The 13,297-nt window shown below is 29.1% G+C and overlaps 1 protein-coding gene across 3 annotated transcripts in view; it reads left to right on the top strand.

Annotated features, from left to right (window-relative positions):
- The window catches only part of LOC147816925 (neurabin-2-like), a 59,278-nt gene that overhangs the window by 23,625 nt on the left and 22,356 nt on the right, over positions 1-13,297 (top strand). For all 3 annotated transcript variants that reach the window (XM_087152607.1, XM_087152606.1, XM_087152608.1), the window contains exons 5-8: positions 8,199-8,440; positions 11,830-11,907; positions 12,371-12,459; positions 12,799-13,144. The gene's annotated coding sequence lies outside the window, so the exon portion shown is untranslated. The remainder of the gene's footprint in view (positions 1-8,198; positions 8,441-11,829; positions 11,908-12,370; positions 12,460-12,798; positions 13,145-13,297) is intronic.

The following is a 13,297-nucleotide window of genomic DNA, read 5'->3' as shown; positions in this document are numbered from 1 at the left end:
TACGTATTTTTACACGCTGGTCATTAAATGTCCCCCTGTCCAATGCCCATCAAACAACAAGGGATATGCTTAAATAACTACCATTTGATCAGTTGTGAAAATCTCTTTGAAAAAGCTTTTTCCGAATCTGTAGAATTGATTTAACTCCTACCCCTTTGTAAATTTTATTTTATTACCGTCGTTGGACATTCGACCCAACTTTAGGGATTTACGACTACTAATGTTCAACTCCGTAGCCTTGTCATTTTGAACTCAATCCAGAAGACAAGGGAATTGCTGGATCAAGTATTGGGAGAAATTTGCCTTCGTGAAGTATTTTTTGATTTAACTAACCCACATTTTCGTTTCATAGAGAGGAAAACACGAAAACCTCCCACGGTTAGACTGTCGGCAAGGGTCTAATCCATGATCCATCTACCACTGAGGATATTTTACGTCGGCACTGTGATCGATGCGAGACGGATGCGAAATTCGTATTGATCAGCCATCGCTAGGGTTCGAACCCAACACTTTATCCCCAGAGCCCCCACGACTCCCCTTTGTAAATTGGTGAGAACAAAGAAAAAATACATCCACAGAGGGCCAAGATGAGGAATCCTTATAATAAATACTAAGGAGACGTCTATTGTTTGACAACTATTTTAAAGCCATCAAACAATTTAAGACCCCATTCTTTTCTGGAAAATAAAAACAGATGTGAGATGTATGTTTAAAGATGCATGTAGTTAATATCGTTACAGTTTGAAAATTTTAAAAAGAAAAATTTGGATTTTTATTTTATCCTGAAAAGTAAGAATGACTACGTAATCTTTTTCTAAACATTTATATAAATGCATTGAGTGTTACCCGATTTGTTTACATCCGTCAGATATGTTAAAATTTGTTACAACTATACGTTTCTTAAAATATTAATACAACAGTAAAACAATTTTTTTTACAATTGCGCATGCCATATTCAGTTAAAAGTATTATAATTTTTGTTAATTTTACCACGTTTATATAAACTTGCCTTCGTGTATGTCTGTCCGGGTGGAATTTTGTAATCCATTTTAAACTAACTTCCCGACTAGCTACAAACTTCAAATTTGGCACATAGTTTAGAATTGGATGACAATGCATGAAAATGAAGAGAAAAAAGACATACAAAGTAAAATAAAATTAAAATTTAAAAAAAAATTATTTTCGAGATTGTCTTTTGTTGTCGATTCCATTATATCAAATTAGTATTACATCAGGTGAAAAGATTTTTATTGTCACGTGGTAGGATCCAGTTTTTCCTCATTCATTTCCAGATTGTTTTGGTTGTCATCAGCATAAAACTAATGAAAGTCGTAAAGGTATTGTTTTTCTATAAAGATTTTTGCATCCCTAATTTAAAATGAAAGTTCTATTATTTTAGTAGTGGTCTTGTAGTAGTCTTGACTGCTCTTGACTAAGAAAAATAATCTGAATAAAAATATATATTTTTAAAAATCACGTTTTTTGTAGTGAACATTAATAATTGAAAAGTAATAATTTTTAAAAAATATAAAATAAAAAGGAAGAAAATTATAATTTAAAATAAAAAAATTCAAAATAAAAAATAATATTTTTAAAAACTACGTTTTTGTAGTGGAGAATAATAATTAAAAAAAATTGAAAAACGAAAAACGTGGGGGGCATGAAATACATAACAGTCCATATACACATACATATACACATTTTCTTACTCATACACATGAACAGCCACATATACATCCACATATACATATACACAAACATATTCCACATCCATATTCAGATACAATTACAATTACAGATTTACATACACATCATACACACACTAATATAACATTACTGTTATGTACTTCATGCTCCCCACGTTTTTCGTTTTTCAATTTTTTTAATTATTATTCTCCACTACAAAAACGTGGTTTTTAAAAATATTATTTTTTATTTTGAATTTTTTTTACTATTAAGTTGAAAAAATATGAAAAAAACTTCGTACTGAAAAAACCTTTGGTTTAGTAGATTTGAAAACATTTTTTTTTTATTTTTTGTTAAAATAGATTTATTAAAATTGTGTTTGAAAATTTAATATAATACAAATATAAGTATTTTCTGAAATTAAAAATACTATTACATAATTTTTAAAATAATTTGATGCTAATTGCAATCTCTTCTGAAAATATTTTTATTTATCCTTGGAATTACTCCATGCATGTTGGGATTTTAATGTTTGGATTAGGTTCAAAAATTGCACTCTATCAAGCCTTTATGACAAATCAATTTTAAATATGGGCATTGGTAAATCAAAAATAAATGCAATTAAATAGTGTCGTTGTTCATTATTTTGCTGTTGAAATTATCTTAATGATAACAGCAACTAATGTTGAAATTTCAAATTTTTCGTTCTATATGCATTGAAATTTCTTGTGAAAATATTAAGTGATAAAATATTGTGAAATTGTTAATTTATTACATGCCAATGGCTCTGTTAATTAGGCTAAGAAGAATTTATTTTTGCTTCATTCATAACTTAATAGATTTCCAGCTTTATCGCTGTTATTTTTCTAGAAAGTTTAGCAAGAAATGCATCATCAAACTTCCATATTGGTTTTAGATTTAGTCACCGAAATACTCTTCAAAATCTCTTTTTCTTAATGTTATATCTTGAATCGTATATTCAAAATTTGATATCTCAAAAACTATTCGAACGATTTTGTTCGATTTTTGTATTGAAATTTGATAAATTAAAGTTATCAAATTAGTTTATTGATTATTTAAAATTAGATACTTTAAAATTATGTAAGGTTTTTTTTATACCTCAGAAATCAAGTTTTTTTCGGTTATTACTTAATAAAATAATAAATATTTATCAGATATTATTTTTTAGCCATAATTATTTTCCGATAATTAAATGTTATAGGCTAAGACGTAAACTGTTAAGATTGAGTCCTTAGAATCCAGAAAAAAATATCCGATCATTAGATCATACGTTATTCAGGATGTGCACTCTTTATTTTGACATTGTATAAATTTAGAAAAATAGTAAAAGCACTAGCTGTTATTTTAATCGCTATTTTGATTTTTTTCGAAATTTTCTTTGCAATACAATTTAAACAACAGCGTTGAGCGCTTCAATATTTTTAAAGAAAAATTTCATAAGAAAGCTTAATTTTTTTTTTTTTTTGATGAATATCGCAATTAATATTTTTTACAATCGCTGCTTTATTTAATGATTAAAAATTGAACCAAAATAGGCAGTTATACTTCATTAGTAATTGCTATAATCCGTATTACCAAAAGCAAATTATTAGTTTACAGATCAACCTGACTAAAATTTTTATCTTGCCCACAAAATAATATAACATAACAAGAGCAAACTGTTAAAGATTTTGTTCTTAAAATGACAAATTTGAATTTTGCCATCAAATGATAAACCCAAAGGCAGTAAACCTTTCCTTCCACCACAAATAGTGTTTTCGAAATGCTTGTCCATTTTAAGCGTTAGTTAGTAGGGTAGCTATAAAAGTTGGCCTTTTCTAAAAAAGTCCAAGAGGATTTTCTTTAGGAAGCAGTCTTTTATTTAAAAAAAAAGCTGACTTTAATTGGATAGTTTTAATTTTATTTTTATCTTATTTTTCTAAACCAATGTGTGTGGAGCCGTGATAGTTCAGGGCATAGAGCGTTTGCCTTCCAATGAGGTGATTCAATGAGGTGAAATCCCGATTGCTGGTCGATATTAATTCCGCATCCTTCTTGCATCGACCTATGTGCTGACGTAAAATATCCTCAGAGGTAGTAGGATCATGGGTTAGGGTCCCCTTGCAGTCAGATTAACCGTGGAGGGTTTTCGTGATTCTCTTCTCTTAATAACGCAAATGCGGGTTAGTTCCATCAAATTAGTCACCGAGGAAGACAAATTTCTCCCAATACTTGATCCAGGAGTGCCCTTGTCGTCTGGATTGGGAACAAAATGACAAGGCTACGGAGTTGAACATTATCAGTCTTGGGTTGGCGATTCAACGACGGTTATAAATTAATGAATAAATAAACCTGTGTGTATAAACGTATTGTGCCATGCATTTAAATTAAATTTATTGATTGCTGTTCAGTAAAAACTACAAATTATTTTTTTTTATTATATAATGCTTAATGATATCTAATGCTGCAGTTTGCAATAATACATGTTAAAATATTATGTTATAACAGATAATGTGACAGAAGCAATCACTATTTTACCCATTGCAAGTTGTATGAAGATTTAATAGATACTTTCATGTCTTCAAGCTGTGGAAGTTTAAATTTTAATTGAACTTGGTTTTTAAAAATATATGAATAATTTAAGTTTTTATTAAATTATAAATATCAAGTACGTGGTGCAAAAAAATCGAACCACTCTGAATAACTTTTTATGCATTTATCGGATTTTGATGTTCAAAGACGCAAACTAAATGTTTTCCAGGAGTGAGTTCAAACAAGGTAATTTGTGCGGACGATATTTTAAGTTCTAGATAATCTGTAGATTTTTCCATCGAATTTTAGATAGTTAGTTAAACGTTATGACAGGAAAAAGTTTCGTATGCTAAGCACCAAATATATATATATATATATATATATATATATATATATATATATATATATATATATATATATATATATATATATATATATATATATATATATATATATATATATATATATATATATATATATATATATATATATATATATATATATATATATATATATATATATATATATATATATATAATCTTATGCCAAATAATTACTGCAAAACAGCGTTTTGTTAAGTTTTAAAAATTCTGCAACTTTTTGAAGTGAAGTTTAACATTTGACCACAAAGGCCTAGATTATATGAGAATATCGTAAGTTATAACAGCCCTTAAAACTTTTTATCAGCCAGCTAGCTTACCACAATAAGAAAAGAGTCCCGATGTCTCAGTGGGTCAGGAACTGAACTATCTTTGGGAAAAACGGTGTTTGGGCTGCTTCATGAAACCCATACAGATTCAGGTCGATTTCCATTCGATCGTCTGCGGAAATGGCGATCTGTGTTGAATGCTGACTAAATTGCCACTATCGTGCCATTGGTCTGCGAAATAACTAACCATTAACCTCCATCCCCCCTCAGCCAAGAACAATTTTGTCTACAGCAGAAATGCTCGCTTCTAACCTGCTTACATGCATTTTTGAAACCATAACAGCTTTTATAGCTGATTAAGCTTATTTTTTTAATCTGATTTTGTTTCGAACTGTTAGGTCATGTAATATTAATCTCATACATTGATCCGCCGAAAGTTTTCGTCAGCGCACCCATAAAAAAAAGCTTTAGCAAGAAGTTTAAAGTAAGTTTTCTCCAGGAAAGCATAATTTTGATTTTTTCTCAATGCGTTTACCGATTCCTTTTGTTTTATAACCGGCATCAGACAGCCGATCTATTTTTGAGTTAATGTCTACCAATGTCCAACTGCCTAGCCTTGTAACTTTGAAAACATCCCAGAAGACAGGGGGAACACTTTGATCAAGAGTATTGACATAAACTAGCCTTCGTGAAGGATTTTTCTTATGGAGTAGAATACAAGAAATGCGAAACATGAAAAGAAAAACCCCGAAAGCCTCTCACACTAAGTACAAGGGAGTTCGAACCCATCTACTAACAAGGATATTTTACGTCACCACAGTCGTCAGTAAAAGCCAGGAGTAGAATTCTTAACGATCAGCCACCTGTGGAATTTGAGCCAAGGTCACCCTTTTGGGAGGAAAAGCCCTCTATCCCCTGAATCAGCGCGACTTATTGTCTTAATGCATAATTTTATCCATTGTAGGTAGCAAGCTTCAACAAAAAAAAATGTGGTATGAATTGTTTTTACATTTACAAAATCCGAAGCAAAGCGTAACCCATATTAATCGTTAGCTGCCTTTCTCTCACAAAAATATTTTCGTTAGCTCATTGCTCAAACTAAAATTGTAGCCAAAGTAAGATCTGCAGAATTTTTGACAAGTTATAATTTTGTCTCCAGTCATCAGACTGTTTTGTGAAATGGTTTTCAACATGCCAAAAAAAAATAGATTATGACTGAAACTAGCTTTACTTTTTTAACGATAACTAAAAGATTAAATTTTACCTCCAAACGCTGGTTTATAGTAGAAAAATTTAACCTGCGATAGACAACCTACTGCAACAAAATTATCGTTGTGGTTATTTTTTCCTAATTTTTCATAGTTTATCCTTACATTTAAATACTATTATAACTGTTAAAACTGAATCAGTAATCGAACGAAGGAATTAGCTTAACTCACTTGCTATTTTCGTTAGCTCAGCAACAACAACAAATTATTGTTGAAACAATATTTAAAGAATTTTTACTACTAGTTATTTTCAAATAACTTATAAATGTATAACCTAAAATGGCTTAAGCACAGACGTCTGATGGATAACTATGATAGACGTAATATGGATAAAATATGCGGTGGACCTTAGGAGACGTCTACGAAACAACTATCTAAAAACGTCTCTTAGAAGGATTCTCGTAGTCGAAATTTAGACGTAGGATTGAAGCAAAATGAATAACTTGATGAATAAACACATTTAATAACTCCTATTAACAATTTATACAATATGAGTTTTCGTTAAATTCAGCATCAAATATTTATGCGTACAGCAACAAAACGAAAAAACTCGCCAAAAAGCAATTCTAAAATAAGGAATGAAAATGAATGCTAAAAATTGCTACCTTTTTTCTAGGTTCGCATAAACAATACTTATTTTTTACGTAAGTTCAAATGACTTGCTTTAGTTCATTTTATGTTCTCATGGCAACGATTGCTCTTGGTGTTCTAAAAGTTTAAATGTTTAAAGTAAGTTATGCTACTGAATCCAAGATTTTTTTTGAATTAAATGTGATAAATAAATAATTTACTGGAATAATTTATTTGAGAAGCATCATTTGAGCCGTTCCGTTTCATTGAGTTATCGCCTTGAAATTAAGTTTGAAAAGTAAGTGTTTAGTATCTGTTGGTCTATATTTGTAGTATACGTCTATATTTGTAGTATACACTCGAACACAATATCGAAAATTATTTCCTAAAGTTTACAGTGATATTGATAAAGAAGAGTCTAATGTATACAGTGATGACAATGATAATTTCAACAACCCTCACAAGGTTAGATCATTATAGGCTATCGTTAATCTATCAAAACTTTCTGTTTTTTCGAACGTTAAAAAAATGAGCAAATCAAGTTATCGAATATCTGATTATTTTACTAGCTAGAATTTAGCTAGAATTTTGATTCAAACGTTAACAAATTTTGGAGCATCGTTATGACACTCGTCAAAAAGTAGTGAAACTGAGGTTTCGGTTGATTCATAATCTAAAAACCAAAAGTTTGAACTTTGTCTCCAAAATGTTAGCCTATTGTAGAAAATTATTAGCTCACCAAATATTTTCGTTTGCCTAAATATGGCCATTTCGTAAGTAAAAGAAAATTATGGCCATTTCTCAAATATACGGTGATGAATTTGAAATCGTTGGCAGTTAAATTCTTTTAAAATGTCCATCTGTCCGTGATAAATGATATTGGTTCAATTAGATTATTAAATAAGAGCAATAGGAAACTAACACATATTCTTCGATTGAAAAAAAGGAAGAAATATTTTGAAAACTTTTTTTAAATTTCTGTATTAGTATTTATTCGCTTTTAGCTTTATTACTTTCGCATGTCATTCATAATTCATGCATTTTTCACCTCTGCGTTAAGCTGCTTGAAAGTATTGATTCCCCAATATGGGGAGAAAAAAGCTAATTTGTGCGAAACCATCTCATTTCAGTCAATAAGAACTAATCGTTTTAAATTTGTCTCGAAATTTATGCCCACTTTAAGATGTAAATTAATTTTTTAACTCAGCAAGTGATTCATTTGTCGTGTAGGAATGAACAGAAGAAAGAAACCGACAGTCAATGCTAAACAAGTAAACATCTTTCATGATAAAAACCAATTTGGCAGAGACAAGAAAATGACCTGACTGCGAAATACAATACAATCTCAATCAGAATACAATAAAATATCAATTAAGGGTGCTTCAAATTGTTAGCTAAAATTTGCAAGATGCTGCTGTGGTTTATTATTTTAATTAATGTATGTGAGCATCGTCAAGCTTTTAACTTTGTTTAAGTAATTTTTTTCCCTCTAGATAATTCTAGGTGGTGCTGTGACAGCGCAACAGCGTTTTGATCCCTAGTTTTTCAAAGAATTCCGATCCCAGTGTGACCTGGAAGCGACCATACAGTTTGCTTTTCACTCTAATTGGGAAGCGGTAGCAACGCTTTTCACTTATATGGGAGCAGAAACATTGTCCCACCGCCTGGGAATACTCAGTTATTTTCCTGAGACCACTTCACCTTCCGATTACCAGTCTCTGTTACCTCTTTACAAGTAAGTTCCCATTGTGAATCCCTCATAAATTTATAGATTAAATGTTTGTTAATACCGTGTGCTGTGTAGTTTGTGCAATACAAAAAATATTGAAGTGTTTGCTTTCTTAATATTGTTTTTTTAGGAATGAGGCTGCAAACATTAGTCTAAGTTCTTTAAAAAAAAGTAAAAATTACAAGTGAGTTCCTATTGTGGATCCTTCATAAATTTATAGATTAAATGTTTATTAATTTGTTTTTCAATAGTGTGTTATACACAATATGCAAAATAAGAAAGCGAGCACCTTTATAATCTTTCATGCACTGAGATAGGAGTGCACAACCTTTTTGAGTGAAGAGCCACTTGCACTGCAGGTTGGCTAAGGAAAGGCCGCACATGTATTTAGACATGTTAATGACAAATGTAGTGATGTTTATTTAAACATTAGCTTTATATTTTTTTTATCAATGAACTTAGTAATATATTTGTAAAAGATTAAAGGTGTTCCATTATTAGAATTAATTCAAAAATAATAAAAACTTATACCTTTTTTTACAAAAAAAAATTGCTGTTTTTATCATATGAACAATAGATTTATCAAAATAAATAAATATTGAAGAAAATAAATGTTTTTTTAACATATCATGCAATACGAAAATTCATTTTAGAATTAAATTCTAATAAAATAATTGTAATGCCCACAGAATGAAAGTAGGAAAAAATTTAGTCATAATTAAGTAATATAAATTCAAATTAAATATTTTAATTGAGGAAAATTTATAGGTTTTAAACAAAAGCCTAAAATAAACACAAAACTGTGATAGTTCAAAATAAAATTCAATGCTTATTTTGTAATGTATTTTATTATTTCATTTTATAAATCATTAGACTTTTTTTATATCGTAAGCATTTTTCTTCTTTTTTATCGAAAAAGATCACTTAAGCAGCAAAAAATTTAAATCTGAACTACAAGCAGTGAGCAGTATAAAAATTCTCGTTTTCCGCCATTTTATGATTTCTCAAGTTGCAATAACATTGCATTTAAATTAAGGATGCAACGAGTATTTGGCCCTTCTGTAAAAAATTCAGTTGGTTGAATGATCAGTCAAATATTCGGCAGAATATTTTTCAGAAATGCATTTTTAAGTTTTTTTTATTTTTGAATTTTTATAGATATTACTTTGTTTTTTAAATTATAATCAGACAAGCCAATTTTGTCATTTTTTCGATACTTTAAGAATTGAGAAGGATTTTTTCCCATTTTTTTGCTGTTTTTATTATAACCCAGCATTTTAACAGAACGTCTCACACTATTGATTTATTATCACTCTTTCCCGGTACTGTAATATAAATAACCAGTAACATAGAAAAGTGTGATTTTCAGTATTAAAGTTTTGTTTCAGGAACTAAGAAAAATTTGTTTTTTCTGTTTTTCTTTATTTTTATTATGACTCAGCATTTTTTTTTAAAAATAAAGTTACTAATAAAATTTATTTTATAGCAATTTTTTTCTTCTAAAATTATGGCAATGAGACAAATTGAAATTGAGATTTTCAGCATAAGATTTTCATTTAAAAAATTAAGAACGTTTTTTCTAACTTTTTATTTTCTTTAAATAAAAAAAACTTTATTTAGACGTTTTTATTATTATGCAGTAATTTCTAATAGCATTTCTGTTGACTTAATTCATTTTTCTTGGCTTTTTCTGGTAATTGGAAAACTGAGATGTTCAGCTTCAATATTTTCTTTCAAAAATTAAGATTGATTTTTATGTTCTCTGTTTCGCTTTTCGACATTTTCAAAATCGTTCTTGATTGGCCTTATTTTTTCGAGTTAATTTATGAATACGTTTTTCCAGGAAATATTATTCTGAGCATTGAAATTTTAGTTTTAGTGTTGCTATGCTGCTAAAAGATTTTGCTATTTGGCCCCAAGTGTACGGTGTTCAGTTGATTTTTTTTCTTTTTTTTCTTTTTTTTCTTTTTTTGCCGAATATTTGGTTTTTGACCAAATCACAATTCATTACCACATTCGACCAAATCATATTCGTTGCGGAAAGAAACGAAGAAAAAATAACTAGGATTTACGATAAAACTGTATCGAAATACCGTATCAAAAAGTGATTATTTATTTACGCGCTTAACAATCACGTGTCGTAATAACATCATAATAAATAGAAATAATTGGGAGCAAAAAATTACTTATATTTATGCTGATCTCAACATGAATAAAGCGTGTCAAATGCACGATTTAAAATTTGCATGTCGTAATAGAATAATTGGAATTTTTTATAATACGTGGGAACTCATAGCAATAACTGCCGATAAAAATTGTTGAAAAACAGAAAGAATTGCGAAAAAAAAAGATTAAGAATCACTTAGATTTAAGATGAAATCGTCACAAATAAAGTGCACCAAAAAGTGATTAATTAAATGAGTGATCTGAAACTTGCATCGTAATAAAAAGTCGGGATTTTTGAAATCACGTAGAAAAGCGGAAATAACTGTTTTAAGAAAATCATTCATATTTTAAATAAAATCGGCTTAAAGTAAGCGCGTTAAACGTACATTTACTGAAGAATCTGTTAAAATTGATTGTGTCAAAACGTGATGACTTAAAAGTGCGACTAAAAATTGCCATTTTTTAAATTTTTTTATTGTGTTTAGAAGCTTTCACGGGCCGCACTTCAGTAGTCGAAGGGCCGCAGGTTGTGCACCCCTACACTAAGATGTTATCTTAATAATTCTACTAATTTAGCATCTTAGCACATGAAGATAAAATAATTAGGCCAAAGGATATTGAGGTGCTCATTCTTTTATTTTACACACTAAACTGTAGCTTTTTGTATAAAGCTACTAATATTAGTCTAAGTTCTTTAGAAGAAGAAAAATTAAGAGTATTTAGTTACTGATTTAAAGGACCATTGACTAAAAGATTGCACTTGACTACATGTCTATGAGGCTCTACCAGCCTGCAGGCCAGGGGCCAAGTTAGCCTCACTGCCTTAACAAGTGGCAATCATTTTGTGCTTTCAGGACAAAAAATGCTTCTAATGACTGTTAGTTATTGTTTTACATACTGTATACAAATGCATCAACTTTTATATTGCAGAAGGCATGATAGATGTTATGAACTTAATATTTCTTTTTTAAAAATTTATAATCTTTAATAATTTTTTACATTACCATCAATTCTATAAAAAGAAAACTTTGTACCAGGGTAGTGCAACTTGTAGTCCTTAAAAAGTTATTGAATTTAATTTTTAAAAAAACATTTTTTTAATTTTGTATTATAAGATATTTTAGTCTTTTCACAGCATTTGGAAATATTTGTCTTTTGAGCTAAATTATTTCTTCAAAGTAATGATAAATGAAATGAATTTTTTTATTCTCTTTTTTTTTTCTTGGCAGGGATTTAGATGTGGTTTTTTATCCGTAGCATGAACAATAACTTAGAGAGCCTGACTGGTGTGAAAATGAATTTGACAAGTAAGTGTTCTCTTTATTAGTTGTTATTTTAAATTCAACTTTTTTAAATCAAAATTAAATAAACCAGGTATGTAATTTGTAACAATTTTCTTTTAATTGTTTGTCAGCTTTGCAAGAGATGAAGTTATTTACTTATTTTTTTTATATTACTTGTTTATAAAATCAACTCATTTTAAAGCTTAAACTTTCCTTTTTATCCCTTTCAGAAAGTTTAAATATCTTTTTTGAAGTTGAAATAATATTTTTATTTTATAATATCTAAACTTATGAGTTTTTGATTGTTTGTAAAGAATACCATTTTTAAAAGGTGGTACTTCATTGTAATATTTAAAACCTTATATTTATTGGAATTTTTTTTTCCGGGTTAAATACCTGAAGTTTTAAAAACTTAAGAGTATAAACAGCCATTACTTACAAAATTGTATTTCTTCTCTAATAATGAAATTCAATAAATTTTTTATAGCCTTTGGATACCAGCTCAACAAAAAATAGCAATCTTGGATATATAGAGCTAATGACTGAAAATGAAGCTGCTAAGTTATTAAGTAGCAGGTAAAGCCTTGTTTTTTTCTAAAAAAGTCAATTAACTGTTTATTATATCTAATTTTAGCTTAATTTTAAGCTGTATATTTTAATCTAGTTTTTGTAGTTAAGTATGTAAATTTTTTTTGTTGTTACTGAGTAAAGATGGAGCTGCTGAGTTATTAAGTAGCAAGTAAAACACTGTTTTTACGTAAAAAAGTCAATTAACAGCTTTTTTGTATATCTAATTTTAACTTACTTTTAATAGTGTATATGTTAATCTAGTCTTTGCACTTTTTATCCCATCTTGATAAATTTTCATTTTTGTTTTCCTTAAGATATCTTTAACTGTCTTTTTTTTTTATCAAGGGAACATCCAGCATTGTTAAGTGATGAGGAGGCAAGAGAAGTAGTATTACTTTTATCTAGATCTGATGAAAGTCATTAAGATGTGGCTTAAGAAACATTAAATGATAATTGCAAGAAGGAGGTATTGAATGCCACATTCACTCAAGGCGAATTTGATTCTACGCTCATACATGATGGTACAGAATATCATTTTCTTGAAGATGGCCACTACTATTTCGAATGTCCTGGTTTATCTCCTCCAGAGATCGAAGATAATTGCCAACTAGAACCTGTGAATGACGTACCTGATCCTGAACACCCAATTCGTCGAACTACAAAAATATCATTTAGCACGAATCCAATTAAAGTAATTTCCTTTTTTCTTCTGTTAATTGGTTACTTTTATCTGTTATGTGAGGAATTTTCGAACTTCTTTGGAAACTTTTGTTCATATTAAAAAAGAGGGCGCAATGCAAAATTGCTTAAAGATTTAAAGTAGATGTTAAGTTGAGAGTTCTTA

This window comes from Parasteatoda tepidariorum, chromosome 1, assembly GCF_982258835.1.
Source record: "Parasteatoda tepidariorum strain Cologne lab strain chromosome 1, Ptep-v5.0, whole genome shotgun sequence".
Classification (NCBI taxonomy): Eukaryota; Metazoa; Arthropoda; class Arachnida; order Araneae; family Theridiidae; genus Parasteatoda; species Parasteatoda tepidariorum.
The sequence above is the reverse complement of the archived record's forward strand: the minus strand, read 5'-3'. Positions and strand labels throughout refer to the sequence as shown.